This window comes from Mesoplodon bidens, assembly GCF_964165515.1.
Source record: "Mesoplodon bidens genome assembly, chromosome: 7".
Taxonomy (NCBI): Eukaryota; Metazoa; Chordata; class Mammalia; order Artiodactyla; family Ziphiidae; genus Mesoplodon; species Mesoplodon bidens.
Genome location: NC_138164.1, coordinates 71,484,307 through 71,509,905, shown reverse-complemented (window position 1 = coordinate 71,509,905; position 25,599 = coordinate 71,484,307).

Here is a 25,599-nt window from a genome sequence, read left to right as displayed (position 1 = left end):
TCCTTATTCTTTTGGCTCTGTTTTTTCTTTTTTCTTTTGCCCTACCCAGTTACGTGGGGAAGTTTCTTGCCTTTTGGGAAGTCTGAAGTCTTCTTCCAGTGTTCAGTAGGTGCTCTGTAGGAGTTGTTCCACATGTAGATGTATTTCTGATGTATTTGTGGGGAGGAAGGTGATACTCCTCTGCCATCTTGGAGGTCTCCCCGCACTAGTACTTCTTTATCTTTTAACTGGAAGTTTATAGTCATCCTTAATTTTTAACATGTTTTTTTGACTCAATAAACTCTAAATTCAACCAACGTCTCTACCCTTTTTTCTGAATTATAGAATACTTTTTTATTTCTTCTTTCATATATTTTCTTATATATTATTTTTACCTTAGTTTTTAAACCCTTAAAAAGTGGTCATTATTTTATAATTTGCTCTTACAGTCAGTGCTTTTTCAAATTTACTCACATGTTTACTAACTTATTTCTTCATGCTGGCCTCTCTTTTTTTCAGTTTATTTCTTCATTAAGTACTTTCTTTAAGAGTTATTGTAGCAAGTGTACACTAATGGAAAACATTCCCTTTTCTTGTTTAACACTGTTTGAACCTGTTTTTCTTTCTTTCTGCACCCTCAAATCATTATATAAATCAGCACAAAATTCAGAATTGATAAGTATTTTCCCTCATTTTGTAGGTATTAAATCATCTAGCATCTATTTTTGCTCTTAGGAAGCCATGTTATAGTCCATGGTAGATAATTTTTTTTTTAATCTAAGGTTGCTTTTTAAAAACTTTTTGTTATTGGTGATTATGGTTTATCTGTTTATTCATTTTTATTTTTGTCTGCTTAATCAACATGAAAAAAATCATGTTTTTCCATCAGCTATTGAAAATTTTTTATCTTCAGCTCATTGAGTACTGCCCCTCCCACATTTTCGCCATATGCTTTCTTGTACTTCTCTTAGACATGTGGTGGCCTTGATCATTCTAATCTTCATATCTCTTAACTTTTCTTTGTTCCTTTTTATCTCTTTATCTCTCTATATTCCATTTTGGATAAGAATCTTATATCTGTTTTTTCCCCCCTCTTCATTAGTGCTTCTGTGAATGTTGTCTAATCAGTTTTCTGACCAAAGCCATTGAGTTCATTCAGTTAATTTTGATGCATATTCTTCAAAATTAAATTTCTCTTTGATTCTTTTCCAAATTTTCCTATGTTTTTCTTTTTTCCCCCCCATATATATATATATTTTTTCACAGTATGATAATATACTTAACATCATTTCTCACAGCAAGGATACACATAGTGCCTGACCACGCAAATATTCCTGATAAATATTATCAAGTAGTCATACCTAGCAAAAGTCTATATTGGTTTTGAATTCAAAGTTTATAAGTAGAATTGGACAAGATTACAAAGCTATTTCATTGAACTCTTAGTAATCCTAAAACCATCTTTTAAAAAAATCATTAGTAAAATTCATGTTGAAATAGTAAAATGATTCTACTAGGAAACTATGTCCTTTAATGATAAGTATTTGAAATAAGTCCTATGTTTTTCCTCATGCTGTACTGTTTCTTCCTTATGGTTTTATAACTTCTGTTATCTTTTTAATCAATTTAAATTCTGTTATTTAAAAGTCTATTTCAGACTGTTCTCTTTTCTCAGGTCCCTGGGGTGCTCATCCTTCTGTTTGTTGTGTCTGCTGTCTTTCATGGTGGATTAATTTCCCGTGTGTTTTGTGAATTTAGATGTTAAATGATAAGTTTTAAAATCTAAGTTTATTTATACTATCCTGAATGTAAACGTGAGGTTTCTGGAGCAGAGATCAAAGCTATTATTTCTTTTTTTCTTATTTCTTTATTTCAGTGCTATTATCTCTTTTATCAATAACTGCATTAGTTCTCCTTGCCCCACTTCTTTCCTCCTTCTAGGGTGAGGTGATAAGAGACAAAGTCACTCTACATGTACTGAAGTCTGTACTGCAGGAGAGAAACTCTTTAGTTACAGTTCTTGCAGTTTATATAGGATGGTTTAAATAGCTGTCACACTCCCTTCCAGAGAGAGGGTGAGAAACCCAATCTCTCTAATGTAAATAAGAAGAAAAGAAAGAGAAAGGGAAGGTTTCTGGGTTCTTACCCTTTGGAATGTAAATACATGTTTCCAGGGAGAAGATAAGACTACTTACTGTCTCTGGGCTTACAATGCCTAGAATATCTCTATGTCTCATCCCCCTATGAAAGCTAAACACATACTCCCAGGAAGGTAAATCTCTCAGAAGTTTTCTCACTGTTCAGTCATCATTTAACTTCTAAGACGTGTTATCTAACTCAGCATCCAGTAAAATTTGCTCAGAAAGTCCTAACCATGTAGAAACATGAAAATACTCATTTCCTGGCAATAACATCTTCAGTGGAACTCTTTTTTTTTTCACTCCTATGGGAATCCCACGTGGCCTAGCTTATAAAAATTTTTATCTAAAATTGTTTTGCTTTTGCTTCTTCCAAGTACCCCAGGGATATCACTGGGCCAGGATATATATATAAATTTTTTTAAGTTAAGTTATTGGATTGGGGATTTCTGTTAATAAACAGGCAGTTTAATTCGGTTTCCATACCTTTGTAATTTCCCATCTGAGACACTTTACCTACCTTGTGGATATCTGGGGAGAAAATGTTCCAAGCAGAAGGAATAGTAAAGGCAAAACTTTCGAATGTTAGAAGGACTGTGTGGCTGGAGGGTGGGTGAGTGACAGGCAAAATGGCAAGAATGAAGTTAGAGAGGTAGTGGGAAGGTAGCTGGAGCTTGTAGGGCTTTGGATTTTATGCCAAGTGATATGGGAAGCCACTGGATGGCTTGGAGCAGAGAAGGGGCATAATCTGACTTTTGATTTAAATGGGTCTCTTTCACCGTTGTGTTAAAATGGGTTATAAAATGGATAACTGGTAGGATTACCATGTTCAGTACTGATTCCCTTCAGCCTGTAAGAGAGAAGTTGTATTCTTTTAGAGCTCCATGGAAACCAAATACTTATGGCAGTCAATCCTGGTAGAATGATTTAGTGGCAAAAATAGGTCACTAGCCTGCCACATCACATAATAGAAGCTACAAGCCTTATAACCTAACTCCTACAGGAGAGGCTGCTGTCTCCTAACTGAAGAATGCCAATGTTGATGGAAGAGGGTTGAAGGCCACGTTTCTGCCATGACATAATTACTATATTTGGATCACTCTGTGATCATACCAGGGTAGAGATTGGTGCCTTCCTAATTAGGTACCTTAAAATGACTAGAGTTTGATGTCCAGTCCTGTTAGATCCTTGTTTGTTACCTCAGAATTTAATGGGCAAAGAGGAACTCATGCTAACGCACATGCTTGTTTCTTTTGCTGTAAATTTCCTGAAGTAAAAGCTGTTCCAGAAGGCCTGGTGTTTGATTGTTTGCTCTTGTTTTCATGACAAAGACTCAAAGGGTGGGATAGGGGTGGAGTATGGGTAGGAGCAGGGTGAGCAATAAAGTAGCTATTGAGGGGCTTCCCTGGTGGCGCAGTGGTTGAGAGTCCGCCTGCTGATGCGGGGGACACGGGTTCGTGCCCCGGTCCGGGAAAATCCCACATGCCCCGGAGCAGCTGGGCCCGTGAGCCATGGCCGCTGAGCCTGCGTGTCCGGAGCCTGTGCTCCACAGCGGGAGAGACCACAACAGTGAGAGGCCCGCGTGCCGCAAAAAAATAAATAAATAAATAAATAAAGTAGCTATTGAAATTACTCAGGTGAGAGATGATGGCTTCTTTTACCAAGATGGTGGGGTAGAAGTAGTGAGAAGCAGTCATATTTGAGCTATATTTAGAAGGAAGAGCTGTTAGGATTTGCTGATGGAATGAAAGTTAGAGAAAGAGAAGAGTTATAATAATTTCATGGTTCTTGTTTTGCCCAGTTGGAGGAAGCAAGTTTCCATTTATTGAGGGGGGAAGAGTATGCACACTCAATAAATGTATACTGAATGAAGTAATAAAGGGAAATGAATAGAAGATTGAAAAATGTGTATAAACATAAGATCCTGTACCATCAATATGTTGTTGGTAACTAAACTAAAAGCTTAAAAATAAGGCAGGGTCTATTTCGTTCACCACTGTATATCTAGCAATGAATATAGTACCTTGTATATGATGCAGTCTGTCTATAGCTGTCTTTCTGTCTGTATCTCTGTCTCTGTGTATATATGTATATGTATTTTGAATAAATGGATGAATGTAGGAATGAAGAGATGGATGGATGTGACTGACATGCTTTGCTCTTTAGGTGCTGCAGAAATGTCACAGCGAATACTGATTGTATTGTCTTGATACCAACCTAAGTCCTTTTTTGGTTTGGGAGAGGCTTATGTTTTGTCCTTGTACTTGTGCTTATGGTCTTAGCACAACATTATAACTCAATGAGATTAATTTTTCAATATTCAGTACAGCAAATCTTTTCTGTCCAGAGGAACTTTATTGTGCAAATACTGCAGAAAACTACAAATTATCACTCTGTTTTTGTCTTCTGATAATAATAATCCTTTACCCTTAAAAAAATTGCTTAGCATTTAAGAGTACATTCACAATTGTATGAGACATGCAGGATGGACGTTATTAATAGTTATTTTAGTTAATAGAGATCTGAAATCAGAAGTATCTTGCTCTAGGTCACAGAACTAGTAAGCTATGATGCCATGATTTAAATTGAGTTTATTCAGCTAAACCATTTTGCCTCTTAACCAGCAGTAGCAGTGGTAGTGTTGGTATCTGAAACTAAGTACTTTGTGTTGGGCACAAGAGAGCTGTGACCTACCCAGGCAGGTGATATAGCAGAGGACAGAGGTGTGAATCCTGGCCTAAAATTTCTTTAGCAAGTTATTTTATTCACTTCTCTAAGACTCAATTTATTCATCTGAAAAATGGGTACAAATCTACTTTCTCAAGGGTTTCTCTGAGAATTGAATAAGATAGTGTATTAAATACATAGTATAGTACTTGCCTTACAGTACATACCAAGATAATAGTACCTCACATTATTATTATATGCTCAAGCCCTCTCCATTGTCACTCTCTGTCTCTAGTACCATCAGTACCAATATCTGGGGGTGATTTTTGTTTTCTTTTTTTATCTGCTCCACACATACCTCATTTCTGTATCTTCCTTTTCTCTCTCCTTAACCTTGCATGGTATATTAATCTACGGTGAATCTTCTGCTGTTTTCTATTTCTATAAACATTATCTATTAATGACACTTCAAAATTCTGAGGGATGTTCAAGAAAAACACAGTATTGCCTAATTTTCTCCTGACTGAATTTTCATTTTTACCAGTTTGCAGTATTTTTTTAAAAATTAATTAATTTATCTGCACCAGGTCTTTAGTAGTGGCATGAGGGATCTAGTTCCCTGACCAGGGGTCGAACCTGGGACTCCTGCATTGGGAGCGCAGAGTCTTAACCGCTGGACCATCAGTGAAGTCCTCCAGTTTGCAGTTTTTATTGACTAAATAAATTATCAATAACATGAGGCCCCTGAAACAAAGAATGTATCCAATCTTTGGTGTTCTATAGATCATCTAGATTGTTTTTATTTTTAGCTCCAAAGCATGACCCACTCCAGTCCCAAATTCTGCATGTGGTGAATAGATCTAACTGGGATACTTTCCCCATCAACTTTGGCAATACTGTCCATATCCTTTCAGTTCAGTTCAAGAAACATTTATTGAGCTCCTACTGTCAGTTAGCAATTGCATCATGTGCAAGTAGAGACCTCAATATTGTGCTTGAAGAAATAAAAAAATTTCCTCTTCAAAACAAGAAGTCCAGGGCTTCCCTGTGGCGCAGTGCTTGAGAGTCCGCCTGCCGATGCAGGGGACACGGGTTCGTGCCCCGGTCTGGGAAGATCCCACATGCCACGGAGCGGCTGGGCCCGTGAGCCATGGCCGCTGAGCCTGCACGTCTGGAGCCTGTGCTCCGCAACGGGAGAGGCTACAGCAGTGAGAGGCCCGCATACCACACACACAAAAATAAATTCCAGAGGAAAACAAGCCAGAACTGATACAATGATTCCATTATTCCCTCAATTTCCCAGCTTCCTACTGTCTTTCCAGTCCACTGTTCACAGCATGTAGCTTTTGTCTTCATGCCTGTCATCTCATGAAGCAAGATAGCTACTATCCCAGTGTCTCGTGAAGTATAAGAAATAAGGGGGAAAAATTGCCAGTATTAAATGAGGAAAACAAAATCTTGTGTCCATTGTTCAGAACTGAATCACAGTCACAAAGCTCCTCTATCTGAAAGTCAGGGGAAAAACAACAACAACAACAAAAACCCCCAGGAAAATGGATTTGGGATAGGTAACTGGCAGTATTTGTTACTTCCCATTTCCACAGTCTAGTAAAGGAGAAAAACATAAATTATTAAGAAAATATGTGGTAATATTGACAAATTGATAATAATAGTCGAAATGTAATATGATGGGAACACAAAAAGAGGAGGGGAGGGACTAACTTAACTCTCAGTTCAATTCACCAGCAGTTATTGAATGCTATATTACTCTTGGAGATGCAAAGAAAAGTAAAACAGATTTCTTCATCTGGGGAGGGTATTAGTCTGCTAGGGCTGCCATAACAAAATACCAGAGATGGAGTGACTTAAATGACAGAAATTTAACTTATTACAGTTCTAGAGACTGAAAGTTCAGGCTCAAGGTGCCAGCAGTGTTGGTGTCTAGTAAAAGCTCTCCTCTTGTGTTGCAGAGAGCTGACTTCTTGCTGGCTGCTCACATGAACTCTTTGTTCTCAAGGAGGGAGAGAGAAGAAATTCTTTGGTATCTCTTCTTATAAGGATACTTACAGTATCAGATAAGGGCTCCACCCTTATGACCTCATTTAACCTTAATTACTTCCTTAGAAGCCCCGTCTCTAAGTACAGTCCTACTGGGGGTTAGGGCTTCAACTTATGAATTTTGGGAGGACAGAGACATTCTGTCCAAAGCAGGGAGTTATCACATGCTAGACTGACATGTCCCCTCAGCAGTTTCCATCACCTTTCTGAGGCTGAGTATGGCTTAGAAAAGTGAAGATAGTAGAGATATTGGAGGGAAAAATCAGGGAATATTTTTCCTGGTCTAAGTAAACACAGTAAAACCATTAAAAAATAGCTGAGTCCCTCTCATCTCTGGCCTCCCTAGTTCCAGGTGCTCAAGGACTTTTCTCACTGTCATAGCATTGCTATGTTATGGACTCTAAGCATGGCAGCACACTCAGATTTAGGTATAATAGAGATCACCCAGGAAACTGCTAAACTATTTTTTGCCCAATGTCATGTTTTCTTTTCTTCTCTTTCCTTGTAGAAATAAGTTTTGTCACAACTGTCAATAAACCTGAAAGAAGAGAAAAATCTGCTTTTCGTCTCAACTATATTCTTTTTTTCCTCTTCTGTTCATTTCAGCAAGCATCCTGACACATTAAAATGGAGTACATAATAAACTTGAGGCTGAAAAAGGAAACCAAGAGAAGAAAAATGACAGGAAGGGTGTTTTACATCAAATAGAGAGAAATGACCTTAATATATATCTATTCTACAGCCTTTCTGTCTTTATATATGCTGGATTTCCTAGTATATAAAACTTCTGTAGGAATACAAGTTCAACTCAAATAACTGCTGTTTCTATTTGAATAGTAAAGTTTAGGAATAGAAGCTGCTAAAAGAAAAATATATTTGTGGAGGTTCTTTGAAAAATTACTCTTCATTTTCTAGTGCAGGTCAACAAATAAGCACCACCAAAATTGAAATCAGAGTAAAAAAAAATGTGACCCAAACCCAAAACAAATGAAACTATACAATCCCAAATAAAAATTTACCACTATTAACACCAACAACAAGCCTCACAAATAAATATAAATTACAAAACCCCCAATTATGTTCTTTGTTTTTAAAAGCAGGAACTTTCAGGACTCTCCATAAAGAACAGGCAACTAGAACCTCTCTTCGTGATCCTGTGATGGAGAACAATTGTGTAGAAATTAGGGCAGAGACAAGACAGATTGATCAAAATATTGAAAAGTGAAGGCTGGTTCTGTAAAATAAGAATATGGGTTATCCAACATGCAAAGGCCCAGAGTGAATTTGTATGGTATAAAAGGAATTATAACCAGGTGTTCTCAGTTTCCTTTCAGAGCTACATAAAAATCAACAAAATAAAAAAGTAAAATCTAAATGTATTAAGTGCTTATTGTATAACTGATACTGTACTATATACATATTATCTAGTTTAATCTTCACAATAATTCAGTGACAGATTTTTACTATCCTGATTTAATAAATGTGGATATTGAGGCTAAGAGAATTTAAGAAGCTTGTAGGAAGTTACAAATAGTAGAAAGTAGGAGTCAGGATCAGGATCCGAAACATGCAAGAGTGATAGAAAGAGTATTGTAGTCAGAAGTAGAAGATTTTTTGTTTTTAAGATTTAATTTTATTTATTGATTTTTGGCTGCATTGTATCTTTTGTTGCTGTGCGCGGGCTTTCTCTAGTAGCGGTGAGCGAGGGCTACTCTTCATCGCGGTGCGCGGGCTTCTCATTGTAGTGGCTTCTCTTGTTGCAGAGCACAGGCTCTAGGTGCATGGGGTTCAGTAGTTGCAGCACACAGGCTCAGTAGTTGTGGCTTGTGGGCTGTAGAGAGCAGGCTCGGTATTTGTGGCACATGAGCTTAGTTGCTCCGCGGCATGTGGGATTTTTCTGGACCAGGGCTTGAACCCGTGTCCCCTTCTAACACATTAGAAGATGTTAAAGCTTCAAAGTTGGGGAAAGTTTGGTGTGTTTGTGTATTTGAAAGAAAGCTATTGTGGCTGATATTTAATAACAAGCCTGATGAAGTAGGCAAGGCTAGATAAATAAGACCTTTCTTTTATGCCAAGTGAAGAATTTTGTTTTTTTTTATCCCAAGGGCATTAAGAAGCCTTTAAGCAGGAGAGTGACATGATCCAGTTTAATATTTTAAGATTACTCTGGCTGTAGTTGATTGGGTGAGTGAGTAGTGGTTACTGAGTGAGCAGTGAAATCAGGTATCTATCGCAATATTGTGAAGTAAGAGATGATGGTGACTTAGCCTGGTGATGGAGACAAAGAGAAGTGGATAGATTCAAGATACATATTTTCAGGTGGTATTTATGGGATTTGATAATGAGTTAGCTGTGGGTTAGTGGTGGAGAGGTTGAAGATGTTATCAAGGCTAACGTCTATACTTCTGGCAAGAGTAACTGGGTTGATGGATGTGTCATTTGCAGATATGGATTAGATTGGAAGATGAAGTCTGAGATGCCTGTGAGAGGTACAGGTGGAGGTGTCGTGTAGGTAGTTGCATATGTAGATTTGGAACCTAAAAGATAATTTAGGGTTGGTGATACGTATTTGGAAGCTGTTAATATATAGATACTATTTAAAACAATGAAAGTGATTGAGATTTCCTAGGAAGAGAGTTTAGAATGAGGAGAAGATTTGGAAAAAAAATCTCTGAACAGCTCAAATATTTAGAAATATGGAGGAAAAGAAACAGGCAAAGGAGTCATAAAAAGAAAAACAAGAAGAGTAGGAAGGAAACAGAGGTTATGATGTTTTACAGGGGTGTTATATTATGGAAACCAAGAAAATAAGAAAAGAGAATTTAACTCCTTTGAAAGCTTCTGAAAAGTCAGATAGGACTCATGGAAAACAGTAGATAAGTTAGACATTTGTGAAAGTATTTACGGTGTCATGATGGAAGTAAAAGCCAGGTTGGAATAGGTTGAAGAGTGAACTGAGTTCTATTACCAGCAAAATTGCAGATAAGGTGTCCTGATAAAACCTCTAATGTAAAATACCTACAAATACTAGGTAAAGTAGCAAGAATAATTTTAAATGCACAAGTGAGCTCACAAGGAAGTAAGGGAAATCCCTAGAGGCCAAAAAAGAAAGGGAGCTGGAAATCAGAGTTGTAGGTGGTTGCTGATATCATGACTGTCCCTGAGGGCATTTGCTAATTTTGTTAAACTTTTTTTTTTTTAACATCTTTATTGGAGTATAATTGCTTTACAATGGCGAAGGGTAAGCTGTAACAAAGCGAGAGAGAGGCATGGACATATATACACTACCAAACGTAAAATAGCTAGCTAGTGGGAAGCAGCCACATAGCACAGGGAGATCAGCTTTGTGCTTTGGTAAACTTTTAATGACCACAACAATGCAGGAGAAAAATCCCTGCATTCGCATAGGTGGGAAAGTATCACCGAGAATACACATAAAGCTATGTCTTTTACTTTATGATTAATATGAGGATAGAGTTGAAAAAAATATATCTCCCAGTCAACTAAGGAAGATTACAAGGCAAATTGTCTCCTGGCCTGGACTCTGAGAAGAAATTAATAGAAATATCAAGGCAATATATGCCTTGAGAATTGGTAACTACTTATATCACTTTCAGGTTAGAATTTGTGTCATTTTTGTTGTCCAAGCAATCCAGAGCTGAGAAGAAAAAAAAAAAAACTTGATGTAGTTCCAGTTTGATAGCACTCTTAGGTGATTGGCAGAAGCAAATGCATATCATCTTTCACTGAATGCAGTTTCAGTCCAGGCTTGTCCCTTAGAAAATTTTCAATAAAAGATGAATTGAGAATCCAAACTACAAAATAACTGAGATATAAGTTGCCATGAGTGAGACATAGCAGAAAATATTCCTAAGCTCTTCAGATAATGTTGAAAATGTTTAAATAAAGGACAGACTCTCCAAGAAAGGGACAAATACAATAATAAAGATTCAGCAGGTTAGGAAATACAAAATAGAACTTCTAAAAGTGAAAATTATAATAATTGAAATGAAAAAGCCGATGACATAAGTGAAGATTAGACTAAACAAAATAAAAGATTAATGAAATGAAAAATGGGATTGCAGAAATTATCACAAAGAGATAAAAAACATGAAAGAGAGTTTACGAGACATGGAGGTTAGAAAGAGAAGGTCTGACATGTCTCATTGGAATTCCAGAAGAAAAGACTAGGAAAAATGTGGCAGAAGCACTTTGCGAGACCTGGATAAGAATATTTCAGAATTGATGGAACACCTAATTCTCTGTTTCAGGAAGCACAGGAAATCCCAACCAAGAAAAATAAGTAGAAAATAAGAGAGAATGTAAATTAAGGAGCCAAGAGTCCAATTCAGGAAGTTAGAAAAAGGACAGAATAAAGTCAATAAATAAGAAAGAAGGAAATAATAAAGTGGAAAATATGTTGAAAAAGAAGGCAAACAGAATAAAGATAAGATTAAAGTAAATCAGTTTCTGAGCTGTTAAATAACACAGAGAGGGAGGGAGCAGGGAAGAAAGAGGAAGGGAGGGAGATAGGAAAGGGGAAGGAAAGCAAGCAAGCAAGAAAGAAGAGACAATTTAGAAATGAAAAATTCAAACTACTTTAAATGTGTAAGTGCTTGATAAGCTAAAAGGAAAGAAAGGAGCAAGGCTATGTGTAAATGGTTCAAGTATAGATGCTAAGTGGATTTATGGTGTTATTTCCCTGAAAGCAATAAAGTTAAGATAGATTTGGAGTATTGTGTCCTCCAAACCATTCCTTTATCTGAAGCTATTTGCCTGGGTCCTAAATAGAGGCTTCCTGTCTGTATGGAAGTATTTAGATCCTCCAGGCAAGAGTGGGATATTTCATTCTTACTGATATAATTTCAAAAGCAGTCTCTGATCATCTATGATTTTAGAGTACAAAGTTTCTTGGTGAATAAGAAAGCAGTCCTCCTTCAAAGAAAGGAGTTGTTATGATCCTTTATAGCTGCAGCATTTTCTTGGGAGAAATATTTTTTCCTATTAACGTTGCAGCAGGCTTTATCTGCTTCTCTTATTCCATTGAGGTGAATGACAGGGCAAATTTGTGGTGTCTGAATTATTATTATTTTTTTTAACTATCTCACCCCAAATCGGGTCTCAGAGCCTCTGCTCATCATCCAAAATTTCAAGGAGAATTGAGGAAATTCCAGAGTATTGAATATAATGGTTTAAAAAAGAAAAGTTTCCACAAACTAGGAAGCTTTATGTTGTTCCATATCAATATTCTAACTTATATGAGAAATTCATTGATATCCTTTTGTCATAGGTTTTTTAGATTGGTAGATCAGCAAAATTAGTCCTCATCTTTGTAATGTTCTTTCAAGTGTACAAATTGCTTTAATTTTGATTATCCCATTTGTTTCTCACTATGAACTTCTGAATTTTCATATTAGGAATTGAGGTTAAGAAAGGCTAAGTAATTGCTCAGGGTCATGTAGCAGATTTATGTCTCTAAGGTCTATGATTTGTCCACTGATCCATGCTGCCTTTAAGTTCAAACACTTCCTGGAACTATTTGACATTTGGGAAAACATTTGCAAGGAGCAAGGTTGATATCAATTTGGGATATGATTGTTTTTTGTTTCTCTATCTCAAAATTGTTCTTCTCCCCTCCCCATTTTTATTGTTATACAGCTCTAATTTCAGTTAAAGTTCCAAAATGAAAATTCTCAAGCGTTCTCCAACCCTGGGTATTTAACCATGTTCATAATTGTGTTTGGGAAGTTTTAAGCTTCAAATTTTCACATGGGTGTTTAGAGTAATGAGTGAGGGGCCACAAATAAATAATGAATATAACATTAGTTTTCTAGGGCTGTTGTAACAAATGATACCGACTGGGTGGCTTTAACAACAGAAATTAATTTTCTCACAATTCTGGAGGTTAGAAGTTCAAGATCCAGATGTCATTAGGGTTGGCTTCTTCTGAACCTCTCTCCATGGCTTTCAGATGGCTGTCTTCTCTCTTTGTCTTCAGATAGTATTTCCTCTGTGTGTATGTGTCCTAATCTCCTCTTTTTATAAGGACACTAGTTATATTGAATTAGTGCCCACCCTAATGACCTCATTTGACTTAAATACTTCTTTAAAGATCCTATCTCCAAAGTCAGATTTTTAAGTACTGGGAGTTAGGACCTAAAAATAAGAATTCTGGGGGGACACAATTCAGTGTATAACAAGTATGTTGTTCATTATTATATTTCTGGAGTCTACCAAAGTTTTTAGAACTTAGTATTTGTTGAATGAAAAAACAGAAAATTAAATGATCAGGATGAGAAGTTTGAAGACTTAAAATGAGAACTGCAAGATTAGTTAGGTAACTAGTCAATTGGATGGCTGATTAGAACTTCTATATTTGGTTAACGGGGATATGAGGAAAAAAAGCATGAACCAGCAGAATTTTGATTAATGTATGGTTATAAAATTTCTAGTGTTATTTTTGAGGCAAGGACATAGTAAACTTAAGATTTGATAGCAGCCAGGATACTGTCAGTTAGAGGGACTCCTTCCCCCAAAAGGGTGGATAGTTTAAGATGATCTTCCAGCTTTTGAGATAACCATTTCTGACTTCAGCCATTCACTTTTATATTCCTCCTAATCAGTGTGTAGTCAAAATTTGATCTGTTTTACTTAGCAAAGTCAGATTACCTGAAATAAAACAAAGGGCTAAATTTCTTATATGAATTATTAAATTTAGAGGCCAATTTAGTTATGCATAAAAGATTAAGTGGAACAGTTACCTACTGAAAATTACACTACAATTTGACTTTTTATACAATCAGCGCACATTCTGTTGTGTCTTTCTTCTTTCTAAATAATGTAAAATCACCATGATTCATTAATATAAAAGGTTTTGTTAAAATGGCAGAATGTATTTCTTTTCTTTAATATGAAAAAGTGTTTTCTTAAAAGTTTTTTATTTAAAAATAAATTTATATTCTAAATTTAAAAAAGAATTTATGGCAGTAAAAATACTCTGTATGATACAGTAATGATGGGTATGTCATTATACATTTTTGTTTAAACCCATAGAATGTATAACACCAAGAATAAACAGTAATGTAAACTATGGACTTTGGGTGATTATGATATGTCAGGTTGATCCTTCAGTTGTAAAAATGTACCACTCTGATGGGGGAATATTGATAATGGGGGGAAGCTATGTATGTGTGGGGGTGAGGGGTACATGGGAAATCCCTGTATCTTTCCCTCACACCCCCCAACTGGTGCCACTGAGTAATATCTTTTCTAACATGGCTCCGTCAGGATACAGTGGAGATAGCGTAGACATTAGAGTTAGGCTCATCTGGGTTCGCACTGTGGTTTCATCATTTATACTCTATGATCTAGTTAAGTTTTTAAAGCCTTATGAGATTGTAAAGTGTGAAAAATACTATTCTTGTCTTATACAGTTGGAGTGAGGACTAAATAAGATGTTTATAAAGTGCCTAGAACATTTACCTAATCAATAGTATTTACTAAATAAATGGAAGCTATTATTGTAACTGATTAGTCTTAACCAATTAACTTTTATGAGAATTTCAAAGCAGTATATCTTTATTATGATAAGAATTGTTAATTTTTAAAGACTCTGAGCAACATTTTGCAATCTCACAAGTAAAATACAACTAATTTCTTTTAGAAATCTATAACAAAACAACTTCCTTCAAAGTTAACATTAAATGGCACTATTATTTCCTGTGCTAATTAATAGAGCTTATTTTGGATTTGATCTGTCAACATGATGTGGTAGATTGTACATTTTGTGGAGGCCTGTTAACTGTCAGACTAGAAATGCCTAGTGAATTTTAAAGATCTTTAAATTGTCTCAAACATTTTGTCTTTAATGTGTCTTACTTTAAAGTAACTCTAAACACTATACCAACACTGTATTTTTCAAACAGATAAATTCAGAATATGATAGTTTGTAAGGTAAATTTTTTTCTTTTACTTAAGGGATAAGGAATTCTTTAAAAAACAAAGCCACAAGTTATATTGTAAGAAATGGGACATGTGTGGCTTTGGGCAAATTGTTTATTATCTCTGTGCTCATTTGTAGAATGGATATAGTGCACCCATTGTATAGAATATTTTAAGATACTGAATTCCTCAACAACATGCTATTTAAGATATACCAGGTACAGGGTTTGCTGGGGAAGTTTGTACAGGTTGGTCTAGCATTGTTTCAGACACATTTATACCCTAGATTTCTGTTGTTTTATCTGTTCTTTTCCTTTGTTTATTCTATTTTTGTCTTATTGTTTTAAATTCTGCCTCCTAATCCATTTTATTTTCTCATGAATATATTATTCTTTATATTATATTGTTATATTTGTATTATATTCTTAATTTATAGCCTTTGAATTTCCTTCTCAATCTGCATTTTGGTTAATTTTCACTGTATACTTTTTATTTGTTTTATTTTCTTTATTTTAATATTTTTATCTTTGGTAACTTTATGTTTAAATTTTTATTTCATTGATTTTTTAACACCTGTATTGGAATATAAGTGCTTTACAATGGTGTGTTAGTTTCTGCTTTATAACAAAGTGAATCAGCTATACAGAAGGAGGGTCTATGACTTTCTATTCTGCCATCTTGCTGATGTCATCCTCCCTTTTCAGCCCTAGTTTTTGAAAAATATTTCTGCTAGGTATAGAATTCTAGGTTGACTTTTTTTAAATGTTAGTATTTTAAAGATTTTGCTGTGCTGTTTTCTGGCTAGCATTATTACCAGTGAGAAGTCTGCTATCATTCTTATTATTTCTCTAGGTGTTTCTCTGGCTTCTATTAAGATTTTCTCTTTATTACTGCTTTTAAGCAATTTGATTGTGATGTGGTGTGGGAGTAGTTTTTCTCATATTTATTTTGCTTGGAGTTCATTGAGCTTCTTGAATCTGGGGTTTTTAAAAAATTTCAGCTATTTTGAGGTATAATTAATGTATACAATTGTAAGATATTTAAAGTGTACATCACAGTGATTTAATATACATACATATACATTGTGAAAGGATTCCCTTCATCTATTTCATTAACACATCCATCACTTCACATTTATCTTCTTGTGTTTGAGAACATTTAAGTTTTAGTCTCCTAGCAAGTTTCAATTATACAGTACAGTGTTATCAACTAGAGTCACCATGGTTTTCATTAGATCCTCACACCTATTCATCTTATAGCTGAAATTTTGTACCCTTTTACAAACATCTCTCTGTTTCTTCACTCCCGGTCCCAGTGGCAGTTCAGAGTTTTTGTCTGTTCTCTCCACACTGGGTTGGGGTGTATAGCCAAAGTGGGTGGAGTGTTTTTGAGCTCATTAAGAACTTGTTATCTGTTTAGCGCAATCCTGTGACACTCCTGAATGCAAGCCCCATTGGCTTTCGGAGCCAGGCAATCTGGGTGCAGATTGCCTGGCTCTCTCAGGTGGCAGCTGCTAAAGCTGGCGTGTCAGATGTGCGTACAAGGTCCTTCCAGAGAGATAACTGTGACTCAGAGCGGACCAAAAGGAGAGGGTATGGGAGGTGTCCACAGTCTTCCCTAGTGTTTGGAGAGGATTGCAGTTAGCCTCTAGATGCATGCTAAATTAGAAGCCTGACCTCAGGCAGCATCTTTTAAAGTATGCAAAGAGACCCCTTTTAGGGAAAGACTGGGAGATGAGGGTTTGTGCGTGCTTACACTGTGCTGAACCCTGGGGGTATAGCCAGTTTAAGAATTGCTTTTTTGTTTGCTATTGTCTGTGGGACTAGTGAATGGGAGCCCATTGGTTATCAGAGCCAGAAGATCTGGGGACCCAGCCCTTGGGAAGCAACTGCAAAAGCTGGGGTACAGATGAGTATATTAGCTCCTTCCAGGGAGATACTGGTGACTTGGAGCAGCCTGAAGAGAGAAGGTGGAAAGGTGTGTTCTGGCTTCCCTGGTCTCTGGGGAGGATTGCAGTTAGCCCCTAGATGCAAGTTAAATTAGAATTCTGACCTTCAGGCAGCATTTCTTAAAGTGTGCAAAAATAGACCCCATTCAGGGAAGACTGGAAGACTGACTGGCATTTTTTGCCTGCTCCCTCTGCACTGAGCCCTGAGGATAGCTACAGCCAGTGCTCCTACAAATGGGTCTCATGGAGTTGCTGCAAGCCTACTGGCTTTCAGAGCTAGGTGTTTTGAGGGGCCACTCAGATGGAAGTCAAATGTTGGGGCACTGGTGTTGAGTCCAAACCTTTCCCTTCGCTCGTTAGGGAGAAACTGGGCTTGTCTTTTTTTTTTCCTCAACATCTTTATTGGCGTATAATTGCTGTACAATGGTGCATTAGCGTCTGCTGTATAACAAAGTGAATCAGCCATACGTATAAACATATCCCCATATCCCCTCTCTCTTGTGTCTCCCTCCCACCCTCCCTATCCCACCCCTCTAGGTGGTCACAAAGCACCGAGCTGATCTCGCTGTGCTATGCTATGCTCTGCTTCCCACCAGCCATCCATTCTACATTTGGTAGTGCATATATGTCCATGCCACTCTTTCACCTGGTCCCAGCCCACCCCTCCCCCTCCCCGAGTCCTCAAGTCCACTCTCCACGTCTGCGTCTTTACTCCTGTCCTGCCCCTAGGTTCCTCAGAACCATTTTATTTTATTTTATTTTTAAAAAAATTCCATATATATGTGTTAGCATATAGTATTTGTTTTTCTCTTTCTGACTTACTTCACTCTGTATCACAGACTCTAAGTCCATCCACCTCACTACAAATAACTCAATTTCATTTCTTTTTATGACTGAGTAATAGTCCATTGTATATGTGTGCCACTTCTTCTTTATCCATTCATCTGTCGATGGACACTTAGGTTGCTTCCATGTCCTGGCTATTGTAAATAGTGCTACAATGAACATTGTGGTACATGACTCTTTTTGAATTATGGTTTTCTCAAGGTATATAACCAGTAGTGGGATTGGTGGGTCATATGGTAGTTCTATTTTTAGTTTTTTAAGGAACATCCATACTGTTCTCCATAGTGACTGTATCAATTTACATTCCCACCAACAGTTCAAGAGGGTTCCCTTTTCTCCACACCCTCTCCAGCATTTATTGTTTGTAGATTTTTTGATGATGGCCATTCTGACTGGTGTGAGGTGATACCTCATTGTAGTTTTGATTTGCATTTGTCTAATGATTAGTGATGTTGAGCATCCTTTCATGTGTTTGTTGACCATCTGTATATCTTCTTTGGAGAAATGTCTATTTAGGTCTTCTGCCCATTTTTGGATTGGGTTGTTTGTGTTTTTAATATTGAGCTACATGAGCAGCTTGTATATTTTGGGGATTAATCCTTTGTCAGTTGCTTGCTTTGCAAATATTTTCTCCCATTCTGAGGGTTGTCTTTTCATCTTGTTTACGGTTTCCTTTGCTGTGAAAAAGCTTTTAAGTTTCATTAAGTCCCATTTGTTTATTTTTTATTTTATTTTCATTTCTCTAGGAGGTGGGTTAAAAAGGATCTTGCTGTGATTTAATGACAGAATGTTCTGCCCATGTTTTCCTCTAAGAGTTTTATAGTGTCTGGCCTTACTGGCCTTTACTCCGTTTTGAGGGTTTTTTTTGTGTATGGTGTTAGGAAGTGTTCTAATTTCATTCTTTTACATGTAGCTGTCCAGTTTTCCCAGCACCAGTTAATGAAGAGGCTGTCTCTTCTCCATTGAATATTCTTGCCTCCTATATCAAAGGTAAGGTGACCATATGTGCGTGGGTTATATCTCTGGGCTTTCTATCCTGTTCCAATGATCTATATTTCTGTTTTTGTGCCAGTACCATACTGTCTTGATTACTGTAGCTTTACAGTATAGTCTGAAGTCAGGGAGCCTGATTCCTCCAGCTCCATTTTGCTTTCTCAGGATTGCTTTGGCTATTCAGGGTCTTTTGTGTTTGCATGCAAATTGTGAAAGTTTTTCTTCTAGTTCTGTGAAAAATGCCATTGGTAGTGTGCTAGGAATTGCATTGAATCTGTAAATTGCTTTGGGTAGTACAGTCATTTTCACAATGTTGATTCTTCCAATCCAAGAAGATGGTATATTTCTCCATCTGTGTGTGTCATCTTTGATTTCTTTCATCAGAAAGAAATGGTTTTCTGAGTACAGGTCTTTACCTACTTAGGTAGGTTTATTCCTAGGTATTTTATTCTTTTTGTTGCAGTGGTAAACGGGAGTGTTTCCTTTATTTCTCTTTCAGAGTTTTCATCATTAGTGTATAAGAATGCAAGAGATTTCTGTTCATTAATTTTGTATCCTGCTACTTTACCAAATTTTTTGATTAGCTCTACTAGTTTTCTGGTTCCATCTTTAGGATTCTCTATGTATAGCATCATGTCATCTGCAAACAGTGACAGTTTTACTTCTTTTCTGATTTGGATTCCTTTTATTTCTTTTTCTTCTCTGATTGCTGTGGCTAAAACTTCCAAAACTATGTTGAATAATAGTGGGAAGAGTGGGCAACCTTGTCTTGTTCCTGATCTTAGTGGAAATGTTCAGTTTTTCACCATTGAGAATGATGTTGGCCATGGGTTTGTCATATATGGCCTTTATTATGTTGAGGTAAGTTCCCTCTATGCCTATTTTCTGGAGGGTTTTTATCATAAATGGGTGTTGAATATTTTCAAAAACTGTTTCTGCATCTATTGAGATGATCATATGGTTTTTCTCCTTCAGTTTGTTTATATGGTTTATCACATTGATTGATTTACATATATTGAGGAATCCTTGCATTCCTGTGATAAAACTCACTTGACCAGGGTTTATGCTCCTTTAAATGTGCTGTTGGATTCTCTTTGCTAGTATTTTGTTGAGGATTTTTGTATCTGTGTTCATCAGTGATATTGGTCTGTAGTTTTCTTTCTTTGTGACATCTTTGTCTGGTTTTGGTATGAGGGTGATGGTGGCCTCGTAGATTGAGTTTGGGTGTGGTCCTCCCTCTGCTATATTTTGGAGAGTTTGAGAGGATAGGTGTTAGCTCTTCTCTAAGTGTTTGATAGAATTCGCCTGTGATGCCATCTGGTGCTAGGCTTTTGTTTGTTGGACGATTTTTAATCACAGTTTCAATTTCAGTGCTTGTGATTGGTCTGTTTATATTTTCTGTTTCTTCCTGGTTCTTTCTCAGAAGGTTGTGCTTTTCTAAGAGTTTGTACATTTCTTCCAGATTGTCCATTTTATTGGCATATAGTTGCTTGTGGTAGTCTCTCATGATCCTTTCTTTGTATTTGTGCAGTGTCAGTTTTTACTTCTCCTTTTTCATTTCTAATTCTGTTGATTTGAGTCTTTTCCCTTTTTTTATTGGTGAGTCTGGCTAATAGTTTATCAATTTTGTTTATTTTCTCAAAGAACAAGCTATTAGTTTTATTGATACTTGCTATCATTTCCTTCATTTATTTTTCTCTTATTTCTGATCTGATGTTTATGATTTCTTTTCTTCTGCTAACTTTGGTTTTTGTTGTTGTTGTTGTTGTTCCTCTTTCTCTAGTTGCTTTAGGTGTAAGGTTAGGTTGTTTATTTGTGATGTTTCTTGTTTCTTAAAGTATGGTTGTATTGCTATAAACTTCCCTCTTAGAACTGCTTTTGCTTCTTCCCATAGGTTTTGCATCATCATGTTTTAATTGTCATTTGTTTCTAGGTATTTTTTGATTTCCTCTTTGATATCTTCAGTGGTCTCTTGGTAATCTAGTAGTGATTGTTTAGCCTCCTTTGTATTTTTTACAGTTTTTTTTTTTTTTTTTTTTTTTTTGTGGTATGTGGGCTTCTCACTGCTGTGCCCTCTCCGTTTGCGGAGCATAGGCTCCAGACGTGCAGGCTCAGCGGCCATGGCTCACGGGACCAGCTGCTCCATGGCATGTGGCATCTTCCTGGACCGGTGCATGAACCCGTGTCCCCTGCATTGGCAGGTGGACTCTCAAGCACTGTGCCACCTGGGAAGCCTTTTTTTTTTTTATCTGTAATTGATATCTAGTCTCATAGCATTGAAGTTGGGAAAGATACTTGATACGATTTTCATTTCCTTAAATTTACCTAGGCTTGATTTGTGACCCAAGCTATGACATATCCTGGAGAATGTTCCATTAGCATTTGAGAAGAAAGTGTATTCTGTTGTCTTTGGATGGAATGTCCTATAAATATCAATTAAGTCCATTGTGTCTAACGTGTCATTTAAAGCTTGTGTTTCCTTATTTATTTTCATTTTGGATGATCTCTCCATTGGTGACAGTGGGGTGTTAAATCCCCTATATGATTGTGTTACTGTCAATTTCCCCTTCTGTGGCTGTTAGCATGTGCCTTATGTATTGAGGTGCTCCTATGTCGGGTGCATAAATATTTACAATTATATGTTCTTCTTGGATTGATCCCTTGATCATTATGTAGTGTCCTTTGTCTCTTGTAATAGTCTTTATTTTAAAGTGTATTTTGTCTGATATGAATATTGCTACTGCAGCTTTCTTTTGATTCCCATTTGCATGGAATATCTTTTTCCATCCCTTCACTTTCAGTCTGTATGTGTCCCTAGGTCTGAAGTGGGTCTCTTGTAGACAGCATATATATGGGTCTTGTTTTTGTATCCATTCATCCAGTCTATGTGTTTTGGTGGAAGCATTTAATCCATCTACATTTAGGGTAATTATCAATATGTATACTCCTATTACCATTTTCTTAAATGTTTTGGGTTTGTTTTTGTAGGTCTTTTCCTTCTCTTGTGTTTCCTGCCTAGAGAAGTTCCTTTAGCATTTGTTGTAAAGCTGGTTCGGTGGTGCTGAATTCTCTTAGCTTTTGCTTGTCTGTAAAGATTTTAATTTCTCTGTCGAATCTGAATGAGATCCTTGCTGGGTACAGTAATCTTGGTTGTAGGTTTTTTCCCTTTCATTGCTTTAAATATGGCCTGCCCCTCCCTTCTGGCTTACGGAGTTTCTTCTTAAAGGTCAGCTGTTAACCTTATGGGGATTCCCTTTTATGTTATTTGTTGCTTTTCCCTTGCTGCTTTTAATATTTTTTCTCTGTATTTAATTTTTAATAGTTTGATTAATTTGTGTCTTGACATGTTTCTGCTTGGACATATCCTGTATGTGACTCTCTGCACTTCTTGGTGTTAATTGACTATTTCCTTTCCCATATTAGGGAAGTTTTCAACTATAATCTCTTCAAATATTTTCTCAGTCCCTTTATTTTTCTCTTGTTCTTCTGGGACCCCTATAATTCGAATGTTGATGTGTTTAATGTTGTCCTGGGGGTCTCTGAGACTGTCCTCAGTTCTTTTCATTCTGTTTTCTTTATTCCGGCTCTGTGGTAGTTATTTGCACTATTTTATCTTCCAGGTCATTTATCCGTTTTTCTGCCTCAGTTATTCTGCTATTGAGTCCTTCTAGAGAATTTTTAATTTCATTTATTGTGTTGGTCATCATTGTTTGTTCTTTAGTTCTTCTAGGTCCTTGTTAAATGTTTCTTGTATTTTCTCCATTCTATTTCCAAGATTTTGGATCACCTTTACTATCATTACTCTGAACTCTTTGTCAGGTAGACTGCATATTTCCTCTTCATTTGGTGGGTTTTTACCTTGCTCCTTCATCTGCTGTGTCTTTCTGTGTCTTCTTATTTTGCTTAACTTACTGTGTTTGGGGTCTCCTTTTTTCAGGCTGCAGGTTTGTCATTCCTGTTGTTTTTGGTGTCTATCCCCAGTGGCTAGGTTTGGTTCAGTGGGTTGTGTAGGCTTCCTGGTGGAGGGGCCTCATGCCTGTGTTCTGGTGGATGAGGCTGGATGTTGTGTTTCTGGTGGGCAGGCCTGCGTCTGGTGGTATGTTTTGGTGTGTCTGTGACCTTATTATGATTTTTTTCAACCTCTCTGCTAATGCGTGGGGTTGTGTTCCTGTCTTGCTAGTTGTTTGGCATAAGGTGTCCAGCACTGTAGCTTGCTGGTCTTTGAGTGGAGCTAGCTCTTAGTGTTGAGGTGGAGATCTCTGGGACAAGTTTTGCTGCTTGATATTACGTGGAGCTGGGAGGGCTCTGGTGGACCAATGTGCTGAACTCCACTCTCACACCTCAGAGGCACAGGCCTGACACCTGGCCGGATCACCAAGACCCTTTTAGCCACATGGCTCAGAAGAAAAGGGAGAAAAATAAATAAATAAAATGAAAAGATATAACATTATTAAAATAAAAATTAAAAAATTATTATACATAAAAAACTTAAGTAATTTAAAAAAAGAAAAAAGAAAGAAATTAAGAAGAGAGCCACCAAACCAGAAAACAAATACACTAATGTTAAGAAGCCCTAAAAACTATACTAAAAAAACAACAAGAACAAAAAAAAATGGACAGAACTTTAGGACAAATGGTAAAAGCAGAGCTATACAGACAAAATCACACAGAGAAGCATACACATACACACTCACAAAAAGAGAAAAAGGAAAAAAAATCTATATATATAAAAAAAAGAGAGCCACCACATCAATAAACAAATCTACCAATGATAATAACTCGAAATACTAAACCAAGATAAACATAAAACCAGAAACCAGTCACTTGCATACTGGAAACCCCATGTCTACAGTTGCCCCCAAAGTCCACCGCCTCCATTTTGGGATCATTTGTTGTATCTTCAGGTATTCCAGGGATCAGGTTCTATCTGTAGACTGACAACTCTTCAGATTTTATTTGTACTAAAGCTCTTCACTGAATTTGCTCATTTAACAAAAGTTTTTGAGCACCTCTATCATGAGGATCAGGCACTATTTTAGGCAAGTAAACAACATACACAGAAAATTTCTCATAGAACTGCATTGTAGTGGGTAAAATGGGCAGTAAAATAAGTAACTAAAGTATATAAAATGTCAGATAGTGATAAGGGCTTTAGAGAATAAAGCAGGGAGAGGGGAGAGAGTGTGCCATGATGAGAGGAGCATTGCAATTTAAAATAAGATGGCTCAGGAAAGTCTCACTTTTGAAAGGGTAACTTTTGAGCAAAGACCCAAAAGAGAGGAGGCAGTGAACAAGTATCTGAGAGAAGAATATTCCAATCAAAGAAAATAGCAAGTGCAAAAGCCTTACCGTGGTATGTTACTCTGTGTTATCTCTTCAGCTAATGTGTTTGGATCTGAAAATTGGCTCAGGTCTGGGAACTGAGATGTTGGCTTTTTATTGGGGAAACCACATTCATCTTCCTGCTCTTTTTTACTTGCTTTTTGTGATTATGTATGTTAAGCAGCATCCTTATTGGCTGCCCTTTTTTTTTGCCCTTGTGTACACCATGCTCTATTAACCCCCTCCAAAACTCCTAGTGTGTCAAGCCCCTTGGCTCTTCCTCTGACATTGCCACTCATTACAGTAATTGCTGCCTCCTGCCTTCTGGTAGTTAAATGCTGCCACTTTGCAACTCTGTGACCATCTATCCTTCCATTCTCCCAGCCCTGTAAAGAACCCACTATTGAATTTCTTAGTGATGTTGATGCCCCTCTTTCTAGTACATCCCTAATGGCCTCAGTGAATGATGTGTTCTCAGGACCTTTGTGTGGAACGTAATCCTGAATCCTCTGGCCTTTTGAAATATGTATGTTCCAGCATGCCTACTTTCCTTAACCTCTTTGTTCTTGCTTCTACCTTCTTTCAGGGAAGCACAGGCATTTCTGCTTTACTGAAGGTTACTATTGTTTTTCCCAGGCTTCTCAGTGCCAATTCAGCAGAAAGTTTGCCCCATCCCTGCAGTTCCTGGTGAAGTTATTAAAGCCCATATCTAAGTGTCTCCAAGTGGAAAAATTCATGCTTATCTACTCTGACGTTCCAGCCCACTTAGCAAGTACCCTCAAAATCTAATTCCAGGTGTACTTCCTTTGTTCCTGCCAGTATATGCCAGCTAGTTCTTAAAATTCTTTAGATATATTCTTTCCTCCCTTACCAGACTCAGGAAGTCATCGACTGGGCTTAACCCTTGTTACTGGTCTGACAGTGAGAAGAGGTTGGGGCGGGGGGCATCTGTTTCCTTGTGGAAAAGAAGCGTCATCCATATTCTGCTGGTCACAATTTAGTCATCTGGCTGTGTCTAATTCCAAAGGAAGCTTGATAATGGAATCTGTGTTCTGAGGAAGCAGAGGGAATAGGTTTGGTGAGCATGTAGCCAATTTCTGCCAAAATGTCTCTAGGACTTAAAAGGGCATATTACCTTGCAAAGAAATGGCTCTTTTCCAGCTCTTGACATGCTAAATTTTAGGCAAAGAGTAATTCCACTGGGATTAATTTTCTTCTTGTGTAGCAATAGCTGAAAATGTTTGGTCAAGCATACTTCCCACCAGTGCTTCCTACCATACATGTTCACTGGATTTCAGTATTTATTTTCCAGTTTATATTTTTAGATTATGTTTCATATGTTTTAATTATGCTTAACTGTGTTTCATTACATACTTTGTGTTTCTAAAAGATTTTCTATATTGATAAATTTTAAATTGGGATTAAAATTTTTCCATTGTAAAACATGTCGAGTTAGCAGGTGAATGAAATAGAACCATTGAACATAAGCTAAATATTGTATAATGGAGGATATGTACTTGCAAGGTTGATTCTCAATCAAATCACACTTAGCCATTGGTAGATATTTAAAAATTGGAGATTTGATACAATGATTAAAAAATAGAGTAGGTTGGTAAAAGAAATATAAAGAGCTAGAAGAGGTTTTAGACTTGAGTTGTCCTTGTAATGATTCACATACAAAAGAACAGCTTGATGAAAGATGAAACA